General features: G+C 46.2%; 1 pseudogene; it reads left to right on the plus strand.

Moving 5' to 3' along the window:
* Positions 1 to 7,949: 7,949 nt before the first annotated feature.
* Positions 7,950 to 22,447, plus strand: LOC125174559 (mRNA turnover protein 4 homolog; annotated as a pseudogene).
* The last annotated feature ends 55 nt before the right edge of the window (positions 22,448 to 22,502 follow it).

Genomic DNA, 22,502 nt, shown 5'->3' on the forward strand with positions numbered 1-22,502 from the left:
ACAAATGTACCCAAAAGACTACACAATGAGAGTAAAGCCTCTGGGCAGGAGAAATCATGATAGGGACAGACCCTAGATTGGATCCGATAATTCTGCACAAACAGGAAACACAAGGTAGCTGAGGCTCCCCCTCCTTTGGGGGCCCGCATTGCACCCGTGCCCGGGGGGGGGTGGGGGGGGCGCGGGATAACAGCCAATCCCTAGTCGGCAATCTCTACGCGCAGGCCCAGTTGTAAGCATGTTCGCATGTTTTACTCAGTTCCCACAGCAACCCTATGAACCGGTTATTATTTGCCTCACTTTTCAAAGGCTGAAACTGAAACGGAGAGAGACTGAGTAACTTACCTGAGATCACGCAGGGAAGAAGCGACGGCAGGGATCTGAACCTAGGTGGTCTGGCTCCAGAGTCGGTGGTCGTACCCATCCGTGACAGGCAGGCTGAGAAGGCCACCTGTGATCCCCATCTGCTGGTATTCACCCCTCTGAGGAATCCCTTCCTCTTGAGTATGGATGGTGCCTATCACTCGATAGAATGTGGCAAAGTCGAAGGGACACCGCTTCTGTATTCTAGTTACAGATGATGGTAGTTTCCATTTTGCTAGGAGGCTCTGTCTATTGCCTTCTTGGCCCACACACATTGAAGAAGCAAGCAGCCACGGTGGAAAGGCCCCCGTGGCAAGGCACTGGAGTTGCCTCCAGCAAAGACTTGAGGTCCTCAGTCCAACAACCCTAAAGAAACTGAGTTCGGGGCACCTGGGTGGCTCAGTTGGTTGAGCATCCACCTTCAGCTCAGGTCACGATCTCACAGTTCGTGGGTTCGAGCCCCGTGAGCTGAAAGGTCAGAGCCTGGAGCTTGCTTCGTATTCTCTGTCTCCCCCTCTCTCTCTCTCTCTGCCCCTCCCCCATTCATAGTTTCCCTGTCTCTCTCTCTCAAAATAAATAAAAACATTAAAAAAAAAGGTTTTTTTAGAGAAACTGAGTTCTTCCAACAACCATGTGAGCTTCAAAATGGGTTCTGCCCCAGTGGACACTAGCCCTGGCTGATACCTTGGGAGACCTTGAACAGAGAAGCCAGCTAAGCTGTGCCCGAATCCTGATCTACAGAAACTATGAGATGAGTGTTGTTTTAAGCTATTGAGTGTGGGGTTATTTGTTATGCAGCAACAGATAACTGATACAGCCCCCTGAGATAGAGTCCCAACTTAGCCATAAACCCGCTGACCATGCACCGTCCCGCGCCTTGGGTTTCTCATCAATTCAGTGAGAGAGGGGCTACTTTCATTCATTCACTCAACAACTATTTGCTGAGCAACTACTTGGTGCCAGGTGAGGTTCTAAATGCCAGGAATACAACAGAAGATGACTGTGGCAGTGTCCCTGCCTTCATGCGACTTACATTTCAGTGAAGGGAGAAAGATGTGATGGTTAATTTTACATGTCAACGTGACCGGGACAGGGGGTGCTCAGATATTTGGCTAAACATCATTCTGGGTTTAGCCAAACCCCACCCCACAGTGTTTGGGGGTGGGGTGTTTGGGGATGAGATTAACATCTGATTCTGTAGACTGAGGAAAGCAGATCATCTAATCTGCTGGAGGCCTAAATAGAACAAAAGAGAGAATTTATTGTGAGCGGCAACATTGGTCTTCCTCTGCACGTGAACTGAAACCTACACCATCAGCTTGCCTGGGGCTCCAGCTTGCCAAGAGCAGACCGCGGGACTCCTCCGCCTCCACGATTTAATGTGAGATAATTCCTGCAATTAATCTGCTTGGTGCTGCTGTTCTAGAGAACTCCGACTAACACCGTGGACAATGAGCATACGTAAATACGTCACGTGACAGATTGCAATAAGTGTCATGGGGACAAAAGCAATTATGAAATGTCTCTTATGTGGGTTGTATCACACACACTCATGTAACTAGACATCGTCTTCTATCAGGCTCTCCTTTCAAAGACGAGACATCCAAGAGGCATTATTTTTCAAAGAATTATAAGACTAAGGACACACACACACAAATCAAGGCAAAACCGGTTAGAGCCAATAACCTGGGCAGGTCCTCCCGTAAGGGACAAAAGCTAGCCATAAAAAAAGATAAAGAGCCTATTCTACTTGAACAGAATCCCCTGGATGGCGGACCCAAGTCTTCTGTCCCTGGTTCTGGGCCTTCAACTCTAAATCTGTATTGGTCACCTTCACTGGGTCAGCAAAGGTCACTCGGATGCCCCAAGTCAACTAGCATGGGGAGCTTATTGAGTCCAGGCCTGGAAGAGAAAGGGAGGTACCATCACCCCACAGAGAGTTGGGGTCAGTGGCAGGGTATATGGCTTCTTGTTGAGAGACACAGCCAACTCACGGAGACTCCTTCAGGAAAGGAGCCCACTTCACTGTTCTGCCACCCCCAAATCTTGAGCTGATGCCTTCCACTGACAAAATCCAAAGACAGGGGTAAAGGACTCTGTTGGTGCATTTTATACAAGTCTCCCAGAGCACAGAGCAGGGCAGATGAGGTGAGAGGGGTTCTGGGAGAGGGGGGGGCGGCAGATGGAAAGCCTCCAGCACCCCAGGGAAGCCATATGAAAAAGGATAAGAATAAGAGCAAAGATAATGAAGAAGCAAATTTAGATCCATGACAATTGGCATTTTTTTGCAAAAAGGCTTTTTAGGGTTTATACTTAACATTTTATAATCGTATTCACATGTATCAGATTTTTGAGATGTGTAAAGCATTTGGAAGAGTAATCAATGTATTGGCTTGTAATTCGCATCAAGTTTTCATTTGGAAGAGTTTAATTCATTACGTTTTTATCTCTATTAAAATGTTTGCGGAGCTCTAATCTGTAAAATCATTTTTTGATATAATAGTTATCTAAGCAGAATGTGAATATTTAGACAACCATTAACTGTCTAAAAACAAATAACAGGGGCACTTGGGTGGCTCATTCGGTTAAGCATCCAACTCTTGGTTTGGGCTCAGATCATGATCTCCCAGTTCGTTCAGGTCATGGTCTCCCGGTTCGTGGGTTCGAGCCCCGTGTCAGTCTCTGCGCTGACAGCTTGGAGCCTTCGGGGAATTCTTTCTCTCTCTGCCCCTCTCCTACTCATGCTTTCTCTCTCTCTCTCTCTCTCTCCCTCTCTCTCTCTCCCTCTCTCTCCCACCCCCCAAAATAAATAAATAAATTTAAAACATTGTTTTAAATTTAAAAACAAATAACAGTTTAGTGTAGGTTCCTCGTAGTGTACGAAAGCCCTTTGGACATTAAACTATTAAAATGGGGTAAGTCCAGGGTCACTGTGAGCCAGGAGAGACATAAGCACCGGGTGTGATCACACCTCTTCTTCCCCAAGGTCACCTGCTGATCCTGACCTGGGTTGGCCCCAGAGTCTAGTTCTAGAGTCCAGAGTTTCTTGACTTGAGGGACCTTTTGTGTGGCATTGGGTAGAACTGGAGCTTGCGGGGATTTCAAAGGCAATGAAAAGACAAATAACCCAATTTGAAAATGGGCAAAGGGTCCATATAGACGTTCCTCCAAAGAAGATGAACCAATGGCCAAGGTGCACACGAGAAGTTGCTCAGTGGCCATCAGGGAAAGGAAAGGCACACCACAGTGAGATTCCACTGGATGCCCTCCAAGATGCTATAAGGAAAGAGACACCCAATAAGTGTCCGAAGAGATGGGGAGACATCAGAACCCTCATTTCTTGCTGGTGGGGGTGTGAAACGGGGCGGCCGCCTCAGAAAACGGTCTGGCCGGTCTTTCAAAGATCGCGCAGGATCGCTATGTGACCGGGTGATTTCACTCTTAGGTATGTGGCCAAAGGGAGAGGAAAACCTATGTCCGTACAAGAGCTTGCATGTGTAGCAGCCAGAAAGTAGAGAAAACCCAAATATTCATCAACAGAGGAATGGATAAGTAAAATGTGGTATATGCGTACAATGGAATGTCGTTTGGCAATACGGGGAGTGAAGGGTTAATACCTACAACGGCAGAGATGCGGCTTGAAAACACACGCCCTTCTCATTGCCTGCAGGCCCTACACACTACTGGCCTGGCCTTCTTGTCTCTGCCTTCGTATGCTCTGTCCTCGTGGCCGTGCCTGGAATGTGCGAGCATGGCTATGTCCCAGAGCCTCTGCGCCCGGCCTTCTCTGTGCCCAGAACACGCTCTGCTTATACAGCCTACTCATTTCATTGCCTTTCTGCTGCGATGTCTCCTCTGGGGAGAGACCTTCCTTCTCACCGGCTCTCATCCTGCTTTTTCTTTTTTTTTTTTCATAGCACACATCGCTACTTGACATGATATTAGGCCATTTCGGTTCAACAAATATGTCTTTGCACATTTGTCTGGGTCCACGCTAGACTCGAGGTTCCACGAAAGCAGAAGCTTTGTGCGTCTTGTTCACTGCTGGATCCCTAGCCCTTAGAAGGGTGCTTCTTAGCACTTAATAGGTGTTCAAGATCTACTTGTTGAATACATGAATGAATGAATGAATGAATGCCCGGGGTCATCCAGTAAATCAGTGGCAACTTCAGATCCAGAGATAAAGTCTTCTGTGGCCCTTTTCCCGGTGGCTGTATTACTTCTAGGATTTCCCATCTGCAGAGTCTTGGACAACACACGTACCTGATTTGGAATCAGCACACATACAACCCCTCCTAAATTGTTCGATTTGTGACTCGATTATATCTGTACCCACAGCTAGGACTTTTACAGCATCTGTTTCTTCCCTGTGTGGAAATGTTAGCACTTTCCCATCAATTCTCTTTCATTCGTTCTAAAATGCAGAATTCGTGGCTGAGATTCTACCTGCCTCCTTCCTTTCCCTCTCCTGCCCATGCCCCTTTGCTTCTGCCTTCATCACAGGAGTCTACCTTGTATTAGGGTTTTGGTTTTGGTTTTGGTTTTGGTTTTAAGATATAAGGCAGCTGAAAGTCAGCCTGTGGCAGGAAAGGATCCCAAGCGAGCCTGGAACATGTGCGAATTCTCCCGGGAGCCACCCCTGCCAGCTGCCCACCCCCCTGCCCCCCTCTACCCCGCACCTGCAGAATGGACCTCAGGGGATGGAAGAAGAAAGTGGAGCAAAGGGGTCCTTTGCCCTCAAAGGTGTAGACAGTCCAACTTATTCGTTCTCAGACCTTCAGACCACACCGGGGAGCTGCCCTGCTCAGAGATCTTCAGTTGTCTGGAGAAAGGGCAGGGCGGGGCGGGGGGGGGGGGGGCGGGGGGCCTAAGTGGCTCAGTAGGTTGAGCCGCTGACTTCAGCTCAGGTCATGATCTCACGGTTTGTGACTTCAAGTCCCAGATCGGGCTCTGTGCTGACATGACAGCCCAGAGTCTGGAGCCTGATTCGGATTCTGTGTCTCCTCTCTCTCTCTCTCTCTCTCTGTCCCTCCCATGCTCACGTTCTGTCTCCCTCTCCCTCTCTCAAAAATAAACATTAAATGAAAGAGAGAGAGAGAGAGAGAGAGAGGAGAGGGAGGGAAGGATCCCTTCCAAGAGCAAAAGGCAAAATCCTTCATCCATTCCGGCAAGCGTGGCCAGCTGGATCCCCCTGGCGCTTTGGATCCTCAGTGAGGAGTCACCTCCGCGGGAGGTCATCAGTTCGCCAAGAACTGCCAAGAACTAGCAGAGTCGGTCCACCGAGAGACAGTCCCTAGAAATTCCCGGAGAATCCAGGGAGAACTCCGGCTGCCAAAGGCTCTCCATGTGCGGTCCACCAAATGCTGGGGGCGGGGGAGGCCACTCATGTGGGATCTCCCAATCGGATGGGAGCCACCAAATGTGGGGTGACCCGACGGGGTGGAAGCCCGCGGGCAGGCGGTGCAAGAATTCACCCAAGGTAGAACAAAGCAGACGGAAATCTATTGATACACTGCAAGGAAGTGGCGGGCGAGACAGCAAAGCAGAGACGGCCATAAGAGACTGCTCCCATTCCATGAGTCAGGCTTCCCTCCTTGGCTGTGAGGTTAGAGATGCTGGAAGAACCATCTGAGAAACTCACCCCCAGGCGCTCTGGGAGAGGGAGGTTGAGTGCCCGCCACGGAGGAACACAACTTCACATTACACTGGAATCTGATGTGCCACGGGCAATATTCTCTCTCTCTTTTTTTTAAGGGGGATGAAATTCACATAAAATTAACCATTGAAACGTGTACAATTCAGTGGCATTTAGTACCTTCACAATGTTATGCGACCACCACCCATTTCGAGTACCACCATTTTCGTCACCCACCCCCCCAAACCCCCACACATTAAGTAATCGCTCCTGTACTCCCCCATCCCGTCCCTGGAGACCACCTATCTACTTTCTGTCTCTATGCATTTACTTATTCTGGGTAGTTCATATGAATGGAATCACGTAATATGTGACCTCTTACGTCCGGCTTCCATCCACTCATCCACCAATGGACATTTGGGCAGCTGTAGGCAATGTTCTTTTGAACGGGCTTGCAAGATAAATCTAAGACTAGAATCCAGTGCTTTCTGACTAGCAAAAGGACCCTAAGCTAATAGTGGATCGAAAGACACACTGGTGCGGTCGTGGCATGGGCTGCCTAGATCCGGAAGCGGGAGAAATACCACAAGTGTGTTCATTTTACAATGCGTTGGGCAAGTTCAGCTTCCAAGAACAAGCATCCCTTATCGTGTATTTGTCATGAGATAAATTACATTTCTCCACCAAGTCCTGTTTTTCTCCTCCTCTTTCGCCTTCCCCCCTCCCCCTCCTACCTCCTTCTTCTCCTTTTCCTTTCCTCCTCCTCCTCCCCCTCCTCCTCCCCCCCCCCCCTTCCCCTTCCCCTTCTCCTTCTATGAGTGAACCTAAGCAAAAGATTTGTAACAGAGGCCACATGGCCCATGGCCCATGTGACATAAGCTATAAGGAACGTGCCCCACCCATCTAACAATGTTTCACGTAAAGTCGGCTCTAAACTTCTTTTTCGAACCTTGCTCTTCAACACAGCAACTGAATGCCACAATGTCTCTTCTTACATAAAACTGCAGGATATTTCATGATTAGGGTTAATGGCAGGCGACTTCTGCTTTGCCTCTTCCAACTCAGGCCGTGCTTTTTGCTTTCCCTCGCCCTTTGTCCCCCAGCCCCCTGCCTTCCAAGCTGCCTTGCTCCTGCTTTCTTTCTCCTCTCTGACCTGCCCAGAGCCTCGACCCTCCAGGTCCCCACCATGTGATTAGGCTTTTCGGGTGGCCCTCTTGACTATCGACTGCTTGGCCACTTAGCTGACATGGTTCCCTTTTCCTCTCTCTGTCCTTGCCTGGCATCAGTGTCCCCAGAACTTCCCAGAAACTCCTCAGGGGACCTCCGTCTTTATTCTGGAAATACAACGCAAATGCATCAGGATTAAGGAAGAGATCAGAGCTTTGGCTTCAAAGCCTGTCACTTTACGTGTGTAAAAAGTGTCCTGAAAAGACTGGAAACGAATCTCCACCGTATGCGCAAAACATTCGGATGTGCTAATTAAGTGTTACATCTGAAAAGAATGAGACTGCTCCTTGGTGTTTAAAATTAAATGTTGTAGGGGCGCCTGGGTGGCACAGTCGGTTAAGCCTCCGACTTCAGCCAGGTCACGATCTCGCGGTCCGTGAGTTCGAGCCCCGCGTCGGGCTCTGGGCTGATGGCTCGGAGCCTGGAGCCTGTTTCCGATTCTGTGTCTCCCTCTCTCTCTGCCCCTCCCCCGTTCATGCTCTGTCTCTCTCTGTCCCCAAAATAAAATTAAATGTTGTAAATTTAATTAAACAAAAATTAAATTAAATTATTAAATTAAATTAAATGAGGGGGCACCTTCTTGGCTCCGTTGGGGGAGCACACAACTCTTGATCTTGGGGGTTGTAAGTTTGAGCCCCACACTGGCTGTAGAGATTCCTTAAAAACAAAATCTTTTTAATTTTTTTTAAAAATTAAGTTAAATGAAGTTAAATGACGTGGACCACCTTCCGCTGCCTCTGCCTGCGGTGCGATGCCCAGATCCAAGCACGACAAGAAAGCTTCCTTCACCAAAACTGCCAAGAAAGGCTTAGAACTGAACTAGAACCTGACAGGAGAGCTTTGGAAATGTATGGACATGTACCAGTACCTTTTCAGCGTCTCCGTGGCTGGTCTCCAGGGATCCAGCCAGCGGAAGGATATCCAGAATTCCAGGCAACATAGCCAGACGTGCTTTGGCAAAAACACAAGTGATGATGGCTGCCTTGGTACGAAGGCCATCTGACCAGTACAAAGACACCCTGCGTCAGGTCAGCCAGAGGTTCAGGGGTGACGTCTGTCTCCTTTTCACCTACCGCAGGACGAGGTGAAAGTGGTTCAGGAGACACAGGGAAATGGACTTCGCCAGAGCTGGAAGCAAAGCAACTTTCACCGTGACCCTGGACCCGTGGGGGGGGGGGGGGGGGGGCTGAAGCAAGCCCCTCCCCCCCCATGGAGCCACAGAGGAGGCAACCGGGCCTGTCCAAGGTGTGCCAGGAGGGCGACGCGCTGACCCCAGATAAGGCCCGCGTGCTGAAGCTTTTTGAGTGCGAGATGGCTGAATTCAAGGTAACCATCAAATACACGTAGGATGTGCAGTCCAGGAGGTTCCAGCGGACGGGAGAGGACTTGGCTGAGAGCGCGTCCCAGCTGGCAGGAGAATCAGAAGAATCAGAGGGGGTAAGACTATGGCTGACAGGTGCTTGAGGCCGGGACGCAGGGAACCACTGCCCCGCTGGGGGAGCAGCTGTCTCACTGTTTATTTTGCTGTGAATGCAGACAAAGGAGGGCGAGGGACAGATTGTTATTCTACAAGAAATAAAAGTGCAGGGTGGCTCCCTTTGGACAGCAAAGAGGACTTTTCTTAGAATAAAGGCCTTGGCTTTGGGCTTTTGTTTGGATTCCCAAGATTCCCCTCTGTGTACTTGGAGCCAGCTTCCAGCACTGGGCTCCTGCGTGGTGGCCGGGGACGTGACGGTCATCACTTCTCTACCTGGGCCCTCCACGCTGCCACCCTACTGGAAAAGAGGGTTTGCGTTTGCCCAGAAATACAGGAACCCTGGCTGCCCCCTCTACCCCTTGCTTTCTCTCCCTCCTCCCCACACTCCTTACCATCCCCCCCTTCTTCCCTCCCAAGCCAGGGCCAAGAGTCTTTTTTTTTTTTTTAATGTTTACTTATGTATTTTGAGAGAGAGAGAAATGTGAGCAGAGGAGGGCCGGAGGGAGAGGGAGACAGAATCCCAAGCAGACACCATGCTCAGTGCAGAGCCTGACACGGGGCTGTATCCCACAGCCATGAGCTCATGACCTGAGCCGAAATCAAGAGTCGGATGCTGGGACACCTGGGTGGCTCAGTCGGTTAAGCATCCGACTTTGGCTCAGGTCAGGATCTCACGGTTCGTGAGTTCAAGCCCCATGTTGGGCTCTGTGCCGACAGCTCAGAGCCTGGAGCCCGCTTCGGATTCTGTGTCTCCCTCTCTCTCTGCCCCTCCCTTGCTCACACTCTGTCTCTCTCTCTCAAAAATAAATAAATATTTAATAAATTAAAAAAAAAAAAAAGAGTTGGATGCTTAACCAACCAAACCACCCAGGCATCCCCACGGATGTAAGAGTCTTACAGAAGACAGGAAGCTTTTACAGAAACAAGAGTAAAGCCACTGCTGCAACTCTGAGTGGATATAAAAACTGTTCCACAACAAAAAATGAACATGAAAACTCAAAACTAAATGAATTAAGTTAATATTTCACTAGGTTCAAAGAGCAGCCAATGTAGAGTATGCTAGCCCAAAGATGACCATATAGGTAGAAAACTCTAAATATCCTATCATCACTAATAAATTACCTTGACAATCTACTAGCTTCAATATAATGATATGGAAAACTACATAGATCGTATTAGAAGATCCCTTGAAGAGAACAGACTGTAAAATATAATCGTCTAAGCTAGGGGAAGAAGAACATCAATGCCCTACAGCAATTGTTCCGGAAGTGTGTTCCCTGGACAAGAACAATCCCCCGGAAACTTACGAGAAGCACAGACTCTCTGGTCCCACCCAGATCTGCTGGATCAGGGACTCTTGGGGTGAGGCCCAGTAGTCTAATCTGTGTTTTAGTAAGCCCTCAGGTAATCTTGCTGCACACCAAACTTTGAGAATCACTGCCTGAAAATATACCTACTTTGCTAATCGAGTATAAAATGTGCAGGTTTTTGTGTTACTGTGGCTTTCTGGCTTTTCAGGAGTAGAAAAGTACCTTGTTATGGTAGAGATAAACAGATATTAAACCCCATCATCAGCAGAAGGGATTCTTTGTGACAGCGGGAGCCTACATTTCAACTAGTCTTGAAGATCTGTGTTTGTTGTGGTTTAACAGTCTAAGAGACAACTCTGCAGGTTCTGGGTGTCCGAATTCGTCCTGCCACAAGCCAGATCGAACACATTCTAAGAAGCACAAGAGTGGGAATTTGTTCCTCTTGATCAATATCTCCTAATGAACTTTTAGAGAGAGGAGAGTAGGGCTTTTGGTGTAAAGAGGTGTGGGAAGGGTGTCAGCCTTCGGCCCATATTCCCATTGACCTTAGTTGGATAACCACCCCACCCCCTCACAACCAAGAAGATCCTGAGATGACCGTTGAGATCACGTAGTTTTTCTGGGGGGGTGCAGGACAGCACCAGAATGGGAGGGGAAGTGATACCCGGAAGGGAAAACTGCCAATAAGGCAGCTCTCAAGGTGGGTGAGTAAATCTTCATCCCGCGGCGAAGCTTAAGGAACTGGCGTAGAGCACGTTCCTCAGAAATGGACTGGCCAAGGGGTGAGGGAACTGGGGTATTTATACCCCCACACGTCATTCCTAAGAACTTCTGGCGCACGTCCAATAGAGGTCCAGGTACTTGCCACCAGAAAATGCTGCCTGACGTACACAGACAAGTAAAGGGGATCCCAGGTGTCATGGATTGATCTCCCACAGCATTAGTACCTGCAAGGTCGAACGACAAAGTCGGGTCCAGGTCTAAAACTGGAAAATGAAGAGTCACTGCTTGAGACGGAGTTTTATTTTGTTTCATTCCTGAAGCAGCAAATAAGCTTTTCGAGTGATCGAAATCAGATAAGAAACAGATGGGTACACATGTCTCACCACTGCTTCCTTTGTGCCTCCAGCTCACAATTTTGTGGTCTCAGCAGTTGTACTGAGAAGAGCCTACTATTGGGGTTGATGACCTTTTATTGCCTCGGACACACAATTTATCCTGCTAAATAAGACATCAGTTACGGTGCACAAGCATCAGGTTTGTGGGGCTTTTGAAAAGGAGAAAATAGCCTTTGGCCTTTAAAAAAATTTTTTTTAATGTTTATTTACTTTTGAGAGAAAGAGACAGAACGGGAGAGGGGCAGAGAAAGAGGGAGACACAGTATGTGAAGCAGGCTCCAGGCTCTGAGCTGTCAGTACAGGGCCCGATGCGGGACTCAAACTCCCAAGTGGTGAGATCATGACCCATGCTGAAGTCGGATGCTTAACCGTGGCTCCCCAGCCTTTGGTCTTTTTAAATATAAACGGACACCTAAAAACCACCAGACAGTGAGAAAAACTAGCAGCATAAGGGAGAAAGACAAAAAAAAATAAGCAAACAGAACAAATTGACTCTCGGAGAATTAGAAAGTTGGAAAGAAGAGAATGTCACAAAAACACAAATTCTAAAAGACTTGACATGGTAGAGTATCCATAAAACAAAGACAGGATGTTATTTTTTTAAAAAAAGAACAATAAGAATAAGGAAATACTTTTGAAAATTAAACACATAATTGCAGAAATAAAATTTTCATTAGAGGTCAAGGAAATCAGAATCAAGAGCGAAAATACAAAGACCTAAAAACTAGAGAGAACAGATTAAGAGACATCAAGGGCGAATCAGGGAAGTACCGCATTCTACTACAAAGGAAAAAAGCAGAAAAAATGGAAAGGAGAAAGTATCTAAAAAATAGTACCATCTGGGACACCTGGGTGGCTCAGTCGGTTAAGCATCTGGCTCTGGCCATGATCTCATAGTTCAGGGGTTCGAGCCCCACTCCGGCTCTCTGCTGACAGTGTGAAGCCTGCTTAGGATTCTCTCTCTCTGCCCCTCCCCCACGCCCATGCTCCGTCTCTCTCTCAAAATAAATAAACTTAAAAAAAAAAAAATAGTACAACAATGGGGCTTCTGTTTCTGGCTAGCGTGGAATAACGCAGGCCCGATTCACTCTCCTGACTTAAATTATCAATACGCAAAAAGACAAAATATATTTTAGATAGATAGTTGTTAGATAATAATAGGCAGCTCAAGACGGCACTGCTGAGAAAGGAAAAACAAACAAGATAAGCTCTGTAATTGCCCAAGCTGACTTCCTGGAGATAATTTCCAGCCCTCGGCACAGGAGGGAGGAACCCAGAGTCTTGTGAATTGAGAATACGGAGCCCAAGCAAGCTGAGACAGTTGGATCTGACAGGGCAGAGTGCCAGAGAGGACAATGCCATGCCCAGAGAAAGCTCTGGAGGTCTGCAAAGGGTCCCCCGAGGTATCTGGTCACATGAAGTGATCAGAGCATGTATTGTGAGGAAACTGGAAGCGAGGGAAAGAACCACCCCCCAAAAAACAAAGATGACCAACCCAACAGGATGGGAATAGTTCACCGGCCAGAGTGGAAAGCCTCATAATTCATGGGGCATTGGGAAGAGTACTCAAGAGAATATGAGTGGGGCAAATTTAGCCCCACATTAAACACTTCCTTGGGGGCGCCTGGGTGGTTCAGTTGGTTAAGCCTCCAACTTCGGCTCACGTCATGATCTTGCGGTCCGTGAGTTCAGGCCCCGCATCGGGCTCTGTGCTGACAGCTCGGAGCCTGGAGCCTGCTTCAAATTCTGTGTCTCCCTCTCTCTTTGCCTCTCTCTGACTCATGCGTGCACACACGCACACACTCTCTCTCTCTCAAAAATAAATAAACATTAAAAAAAATTGTTTTTGGGGCACTTGGGTGGCGCAGTCGGTTAAGCGTCCGACTTCAGCCAGGTCACGATCTCACGGGCCCGTGAGTTCGAGCCCCGCGTCAGGCTCTGGGCTGATGGCTCAGAGCCTGGAGCCTGTTTCCGATTCTGTGTCTCCCTCTCTCTCTGCCCCTCCCCCGTTCATGCTCTGTCTCTCTCTGTCCCAAAAATAAATAAATGTTGAAAAAAAAAAATTTTTTTTTAAATTGTTTTTAAATAACACTTCTCTGGTACCACCTAACAAAAGCAAGCCTCAAGAGGACAAAACTATTTCCAAGTAACTTAACTACATCCCAGAATGAAACTGAAGCATATTTATAGGCATACAGAAATTTCCAATACCCAATAATGTAATATTTACAGTGTCTGTCATCCAATCAAAAATCGCCAGGCATGCAAAGAGGCAGACAAATACAACACAGAATGAGAAGGAAAAGAAGTCAATAGAAACAATAAATAGAATTAGCAACTCAGAACATTAAAACAGTTACTGAAATCATATTTCATATGTTCAAGAAGGTAGAGGAAAGCATTAGCATGTTAAAGAGAGACATGAAAATTTATTTTTAAACTTATTCATTAAATAATAAGTTTATTTTTTAGCTTATTTATTAAACATAATTTATTTTGGGGGCACCTGGGTGGCTCAGTTGGTTGAGTGTCCGACTTCAGCTCAGGTCATGATCTCGCAGTTCATGAGTTTGAGCCCCGCGTCAGGCTCTGTGCTGACAGCTTGCTCAGAGCCTGGAGCCTGCTTCGGATTCTGTATCTCCCCCTCTCTCTGCCCCTCCCATGCTTACGCTCACTTGCTCTCTCTCTCTCAATAATAAATAAATGCTAAAAAAAAGAAATTAAAAAACAAAACAAAATTTATTTTTAAAAACCCAAGTCAAACTTCTAGAGATGAAAAACACAACGTCAGAGATGGAAAATATACTGAATTAGGGTTAACAGAGATTAGACACTGCAGAAGAAAAGATCAGTGCGCTGGACCACATCGCAACAGAAACTACCCAAAACTAAAGCCAGGGAGGGAAAAAAGAAAAGAAAAGAAAAGAAATGAAAAGGATCCCAGCGAGCTACACCAGAATTTCCAGCAACCTAATATATGTGTATTTGGAAAGAGAAGAAAGAGAGGGCGGGAAGGAAAAAAACATGTTTGAAGAAGTCATGGTAGATAATTTTCTAAACTTGATCAAAACTAAAAACCCACAGATCCAAAAAGCTCGCAAGCTGTGTTTCCTTCAGCAGGGGAGGGACTCCAGGTTTTCAAATGGGAAGGGCCCGCTGAGTGATGTCAAGCAATCAAGTGTCCAGGGAGTCAGCTAGGACAAGAGCCCAAGTGCAATAAAAAGCAAGGCTGTCTTCATGTCCTGCCCCAGGCCAAACAAGAGAGGCGCACCGGCTTGCTGTGCTCCCTTTTCCCCCAGAAGTGCTCAGGGAAGTGGAGTAGGTGAAGCACCCGGGGTGGGAGAGCTCTCTCACCGACAGAGGCTTCCGAGCAAAAGAGACTGGGGAGAGCGGAAAGGGAGTGAATCCACCTGGAGGTTTCTGGATTACAAATATGTATCTGAGCCTGGCTGTCCTGGGGCGCCCCGAGTTTTTGTCTGCAACGCCCTCTCTCAGACTGCAGTGCCCTGCTGTCATCAGAGAATGCCATCAAAAAGGCATGACCACCCACTGACCCGTGAGCTGGACCAGGCCTCTCAGAGGCTCCTTGGAATGTGGGTTTGGCTCGCCTTGCTCCAAGGACACAGTCTTGAGATCGTGACACACTATTGAAAGCCCCCGCATGGTATATGGGACTGAACCCAGTTAGGGCCTCTTTATCAAGATTTGGTTTCAGGGCGGGAGTGTGGGGATCCATTCATCTTGCTGCCGTCCAAGACAAGACTCGTTTGTAAATCCACCTTGCTTAAAATGAACTATTGGGACCTCATGAAGATAAAAAGCTTCTGCACTGCCAAGGAAACAATCAACAAAACTAAAAGGCAACCGATGGAATGGGAGAAGATATTTGCAAGTGACGTATCGGACAAAGGGCTAGTATCCAAAATCTATAAAGAGCTCACCAAGCTCCACACCCGAAAAACAAATAATCCAGTGAAGAAATGGGCAGAAAACATGAATAGACACTTCTCTAAAGAAGACATCCAGATGGCCAACAGGCACGTAAAAAGATGCTCAACGTCACTCCTCATCAGGGATATACAAGTCAAAGCCACACTGAGATACCACCTCACGCCAGTCAGAGTGGCTAAAATGAACAAATCAGGAGACTATGGATGCTGGCGAGGATGTGGAAAAAAGGGAACCCTCTTGCACTGTTGGTGGGAATGCAAACTGGTGCGGCCACTCTGGAAAACAGTGTGGAGGTTCCTCAAAAAATTGAAAACAGATCTACCCTATGACCCAGCAATAGCACTGCTAGGAATGTACCCAAGGGATACAGGAGTGCTGATGCAGAGGGGCACTTGTACCCCAATGTTCATAGCAGCACTCTCAACAATAGCCAAATTCTGGAAAGAGCCTAAATGTCCATCAGCTGATGAATGGATAAAGAAATTGTGGTTTATATACAGCATGGAATTCTACTTGGCAATGAGAAAGAATGAAATATGGCCCTTTGTAGCAACGTGGATGGAACTGGAGAGTGTGATGCTAAGTGAAATAAGTCATACAGAGAAAGGCAGGTACCATAGGTTTTCACTTTACGTGGATCCTGAGAAACTTAAACAGAAGACCATGCGGGAGGGGAAGGAAAAAAAGAAAAAAAGTTAAGAGAGGGAGGGAGCCAAAGCATAAGAGACTCTTAAAAACTGAGAACAAACTGAGGGTTGATGGCGGGTGGGAGGGCGGGGAAGGTGGGTGATGGGCATTGAGGAGGGCACCTGTTGGGATGAGCACTGGGTGTTGTATGGAAACCAATTTGACAATAAATTTCATATTAAAAATAATAATAAATAAACAAATTCCCCTTGCTTATTAAAACTGCCTCTTTCTTCAGTCTCTCCCTGCCCTCTGGGTATTGGGGGCCAGTTTCAGATGATACCCAGGACAGCTGTGCCCCAAGTCTGGCATGGGGAGGGCAGTTTCCCCCGTGACGCCCACCAGGCAAAGCTTTGTGACTGCTCGTGGTCAGGACTGAAAGATCACACAAAGGACCTTGGCCTGGAACTGGACTCCCCAGATGGGGAGCAAAATAACTGGGGAATGCAGTGGGAAACAAAGATAACCTGAGGGCAAGGCAGGAACTAACAACCCGCCCTCCTCCCCCCCCCCCCCCCCAGTGGGATCTGTGTTACATTCCTCAGGCCGCCCAAGAACAAAGGAAAGGGGAAAAAAAAGGTTCACTGATTGAGATCACAGGCACGCAGGACAGGAGTCTCTGTAAGTTTACATCTGACTTAATGGTTTACAAGGAAAAAAAGCAATTTTATCAATAGCCAAACTTCCAGAAACCTACAAACTCAATTTCCTGAAGCCCGAACGTCACCCTCCCCTCCCTAGGAAAGAAAATCTTTTATAATCAGTCACTCCTCACAACCCAAGTGCAGCTCTTTCTGCACACGGGTCCTGTCTCCCTGCTTTAATAAAACCACCTTCTTTGCATCAAAGGCCTCTCGAGAATTTTTTCTTAGCCAGCCATCGGCTCCAAACCCCAACACTTCAAACTGCATCAGGGAGTACTTCCAATACGTTGGTGGATGTAAAATCTGGATATCAGAAGGGAGATCTAAGCCAAAGACAATTTGAGGCGCCATCAGCGTAAATGACAGCTAATGAACTCATGCAGGGGAGGAGACCTTGAGGGGATATCACTTTAAATGGAGAAGAGAGGAGGCTAAGACAAAGCAGTGAGTGACACCAATATTTAAGGGACAGGCAGTGGAGTGGGTTTGCAAGGGAGAATAGCATGAAGGGGCAGAGAGAGAGAAGAAAAGGCAAACAACTGTGAAAGTAGGAGACTCCAAGGGGAAGGGAACAGGAAACGAAATATACGAACTGCTATCAAGAAGTCAAGCATGACAGACGCCAAAGACTTAATGGATTTTAATGCTAGAAATTAGCTGGTGACCTTGCTGAGAACAGGCTAAGCACAATGGCGGGGACAGAGAGCCAGACTCAGTGGGCTGAGGAATACATGGGAAGTGAGAAAATACAGATGGGTATGGATGAATGTAGCTATGAATGCTGGACAGCTTCTGGAGAGAGTAAAGGCTGTGCCTTGTTTAAGATGGGAAAGACTTGAGCATGTTTCACTGTTGATGAGAAGGAACCAAAGAGAAGATAAAGTCATGGGGGAAGGGAAAGATAATCAGTGGAAGGCCATATGTAGAAAGGAGCTGCTTTTAGAACCTTTAAGAACCTATAGAACCTATAAGAGCTATAGCTGCTTACAGATAATTGTTTGACTGAAGGAAGAATGTGTTCCCAGCCACAGGAGGAAAGAAAGGCATGGCTGCAGGTCCAAATGAGTTTGAGGTTTCGGTGGTGGGAAGCTGAAGTCTGGTCTGTCGAGAATGAGAAGTGGTGAGGCAAAGATTTACAGCGAGCACAGAAGGTTTTAAATTTCAACCCAGGTGAGGTTGGGGAACGAAGTTTTGATCACTGGGGCCATGTGATGCTTCTAGCTTTCTCTGGCAGAACTAGAGTTTCCCCTTGAGCCTTTCTGACGTACAAAAAACAATCATCGCAATGGTTTGGGGGCGCTGGGGGTGGGGAATAGTAATATTTATTGAACACCATGTGCCAGATACTGAACGAAAATCTACATGCATTAATTCACTGAATCCTCACGGCACCACTAGGACATGCAAACTCTCATGGTCCCCATAAGAAAACAAGGTGAAATAACTTGCACAAGGTTCCAGAGTGTTGGAGCCGGGATACCAACCCAGGTCAAGCGAGCTTCAGAACTCACACTCTTAACCAATCGTTCCAGTGTTCCTTTTTTGCTTAAAAAAATTTTTTTTTAATTATTTATTTTTTGAGAGACAGAGCACAAGAGGGGGAGGGGCAGAGAGAGAGGGAGACACGGAATCCGAAGCAGGCTCCAGGCTCCGAGCTGTCAGCACAGAGCCGGGTGCAGGGCTCGAACCCACAAAACCGTGAGATCATGATCTGAGCTGAAGTCTGTGCTCGACCAACTGAGCCACCCAGGCTCCCCAGTTCCAGTATTCTGTTTCAAGGATGCTTAGTTACCAGCCGGGAAAGGCAGGGCTGTCCTCCAGGGTATCACATACAACTGGTATCTTTTTCTCCATGTGGGCAGGGAATATGCAGGCAGTACCCTTATCTCAAGCTACACTGAACACAAGGCTTCAAATATGGCGTTCCCTTTGCTTGGAACACTTCCCTCTTCTTTTCCTCACTGGCTGCTACTTATACACCCAGCCTCCACTTAAACACCTCTTACCCCAGGTCTCCTGCTAAAATCCATATCCTTCACCACCAAATCAGTTGAGTGTCCCTACCGTTTGTTTTAATGTTATTTTCTTATGTAACTGTCTGCCTGCTGGGATAAGGAAAGGAGTAGGGTGATAAAGCATTCACGAGAAAGGCAATTCTGAAGCTTCCAGAGCAGGGCTGCTGAGATTCCTCCCTGCCCATCCTGGAGCTAGTATTTGGACGCTCTGAAAGTTCGCTCCACTGTTGCTCAGCTAGTCACTGCTCAGCTAGGTTCCTGTATCATCCTCTCTGTCTAAAGTAAACTCATTCTTCTGGAAGATTCTAGAGCAGCAGTTTCTAAGCTGGGGTTTGTGTTGGAACAGAGGGCCTACCGGGGTCCGATGAAATTCGATTTGCCTTTTTAGTAAGAAATAAATTAAGCTTCGCTACTATTTGATATGTGGTCTAGCACAAGTACCATCACTTAGACCAAACATCAGAAGATCATGTGTCACGTCCAGTGATGTGTGACCACCTGAAAGTGGACTGGGAGTATCACAGAGTGGAAATGTGCAGTGATGCTTTCCTCCATTCACTTTTTTTTTTTTTTAATTTATTTTGAGAGAGAGAGAGAGAGAGAGCAAGTGGGGAAGGGGCAGAGATAGGGAGACAGAATCCCAAGCAGGCTCCGCACAGTCTGTGCAGAGCCTGACGCAGGGCTGGGACTCATGAACTGTGGATCTTGACCCAAGCTGACATCAAGAGTCAGAGCTTAACCGACTGAGCCACCCAGGTGCCCCGCCCCTGCTCACTTTTGAAGTTTGTGACTATGTCTAGCTGTTTACTTGGCCTCATTAAGTGTGTGTACAGATTACACTTGCTAGCTCTAACTAACTAGTTTTAACGAACTCAGGAATGGATTCTTGCAAATAAACTGGAATTAAAGATAATACTATTAACACAGTGAATAAGATAACGTCAGAACTTCCTCTTCCATTGGTGGTATGAACTTTTTTTCTTTTTTAGCACCACATTATGTTGCAAAAACAATGACAATCTGATCAGACCCTTAAAGGAGTTAGGAAAAAAAAAATCATCACGAAGAGTATTTGAAAATGTCTTTTATGCTAATTTTATTAACCACTCACCTTGCCCTAAATCATATTAGCCAATTGACAGTGTGAACGAACCATTGCCTTAGGAAGGCCATAAAAGCAAACCTCTACAAGTGTTTCAAGAATATGTTTAAGTCATGTGATACTTGGTCACTCCAGGTCTTTGCAAAGTTTCATAACTGAGGACAATGTTTAGAAGCTGCCTTAACAGCCAAAAAACAAAAAGCTGCATGTCATAGGGAAATATTTGCTCTGCTTGCCACTGTATGATGATGCCTATTCCTTTGTCAGCAAATCTATTAGAAGGTGTCTAGAAAATGTGGCTGAAGGTTTGAAGAAGCAAAAATTAAACTTCATCATGTGAAAGTTTGCCATACAACTCCCTGGTAGGGGTACCTGCGTGGCTCAGTCGGTTGAGCATCCGACTTCTGTTCAATCTAGCTTTAAATGTAAAACTGCTCCAAAAAATAAAATCTATTAGTTAAAAAAAATAATTGTAACAAATAAGGATAGTGATGAACTATAACCTCTGAGAACACCGCACAGTTTATGCAGTACTCCAGCCAGGACTGTGTAATCTAAATCTAATCTTTACAAGCATCGGACAAGCCCAAATTAGGTAGCGTTCTATAAAATAATTCGCCTGTATTAAAAAGGGGGGGGGGCAGTGTGGTGAAAAACCAAGGGCAGGTAACAGATCAAAGAAAGCATAAAGAAGTTCAGGGAAATATTCCATTTGAATTGGAGAGAGAGAGTACAAATGTGGCAAAATGTTAACAACTTGGTGAATCTGAGCAAAGGGGTAGGGAGGTATTTTCATTACTTTTGTGACTATTCTTGTAAATTTGAAATTATTTCAAAATAAAAAGTTAAAAAAAATGTTTTATGGAAGAACTCCCAGTGTAACCTCTGACGAATCATTTTGACTTGAATAAAGGGGGTGGAGGGCAAGTTCTGGGCTAAGGTCACAGAACTAGCACCACAGGGGAAATTAATTCATGTTTTATCCATAGTCAAACCACTACAGCAAGTAAGTCAAAATGAATACTTAGAATATTCCTTACAATATATTGTATTAAGATGGGGAAAGATGCTGAAAATCTTCTGTGCAATGCAAATGCTGTCAACTTAAAGATGAATTATGTATTTTTTTTAACCTTCTCTCTGGCAACTGGGTAACACTAGCATGTTCTGTAGCAACACTGAAAAAATGAACCATTAAATCCTTTAAAACTGCTCTTATTGGGAGCAAATGAAAATCAAAAGAAATTATATAGGCATATACTATATATAACTCTTGCATTATTTTTTTATGTGTACTTATTTTGAGAAAGAGACAGTGTGAGTGGGGGAGGGGCAGAGAGAGAGGGAGACAGAGAATCCCAAACCAGGGAGACTGATGGGGGGGGGGGGGGGGGGAGGGCTCGACCCCACAGAACTGAGTAACTCTTGCATTTTAAAATACATTTGGAAAAAATAAAAAATAAAATAAAATAAAATAAAGTAAAATAAAATAAAATAAAATAAAATACATCTGGAGTGTTTCCATATGGATGTGATTTATGTTGCCAAAAATGCTGTGTGCATCTGTAAAAAAAACTCTAGCTTCCCATTTTTAAAAGTGGAGGAGGGGCATCTGGGTGGTTTAGCCTGTTGAACCTCTGACTCTTGATTTCTGTTCAGGTCTTGGTCCCAGGGTCATGACAGCCTGCTTAAGATTCTCTCCTCTCTCCCTCTGCCCACCCCCTTTGAAATATTAAAAAAAAAAAAAAAAAAAAAAAAAAGCTAGGGTAGGGGGGATCTACCAACATATTTTAAAATATTTCAGATGGACTGTTTCAGTTCATGAAATGTTTTGGGCCCATAGTTTTAAATATAAAACTGCAACCTATTCCAACCAGTTTGCAAGAACAATTTGGACAACAGGAAATGGAAATTTTAATAAAAACCTTAAGTCAAAAAGTCATTGTAAAGTCTTTAAAAATAAGTATGATTTAGTAAGTGCAACCAGGGATTTCCCTTTTCCATTTGGCCCCACATATTCTCGTGGGTTATTTTTCCATCTACCACATCCTTAAAACAAAGAACTGACTGGGACGCCTGGTGGCTCAGTCCCTTAAGCGGCGACTTCAGCTCAGGTCATGATCTCCCAGTCTGTGAGTTAGGCTCTGTGCTGACAGCTCAGAGCCTGGAGCCTGCTTCAGATTCTGTGTCTTCCTCTCTCTATCCCCTCCCCCACCCTCAAAAATAATAAACATTTAAAACAAAACAAAACAAAGAACTGACAAACTCAGAATTAAACCTAAAAGTTTCCTGAATCACAAAGTAGTAAGTGTTTGGTGTAAAAACAAAAATGAGGCTTAACAACTGGTTAGACTTACTAAAAATCATTTCTCACTTAAAATGGCTGAATCTCACGGCATGTAAATTATACTTCAACGTTGTTTACAAGGCAAATACCAAGTGCATTGTTCTCTACAAATATTCATTTTATCACATAATTGATAATATCCTTTAGTTGTAATTAACAGCTAGCTTTGCTTATTTCATCCCTCATCCTTTATATTTTTCGTTTTGCATATTTCAATAATGTACATAATCTGTTATTAAAGCATTTAAATAACCATTTGAATGGTGGACCCATAGTGTTTACAGCTAAGGGAAAACGATCGATCAAAAATGCTTAGAGACCGCTGTCTTGGAGACCACCCCAAGCCCGGAGGCCGTCAGGACTCTCTCCCAGGGTCTCGGGGGCCCCTCGGCCAGGTCGCCCCGAAAACGAGTGCTCGAAACATCTTGGTTTACCTATGGACACTCTTGCCCTTCGTTCACAGCGCTCTGCACGGAAACGGCCTGGCCCGCTCAGCAGCTTCCTCATTCCTGCCTCCCTGAACCCCCAAGCCGCCCTACGCGGCATTTCCAAGGCCTCCCGCCGCAATTAGAGGACAAGAGGCTGGATAACTCCTGGGCCCTAAGGCCAGTGCAAGCGCGCGCCGC

Source organism: Prionailurus viverrinus, chromosome C2 (assembly GCF_022837055.1).
Source record: "Prionailurus viverrinus isolate Anna chromosome C2, UM_Priviv_1.0, whole genome shotgun sequence".
Classification (NCBI taxonomy): domain Eukaryota; kingdom Metazoa; phylum Chordata; class Mammalia; order Carnivora; family Felidae; genus Prionailurus; species Prionailurus viverrinus.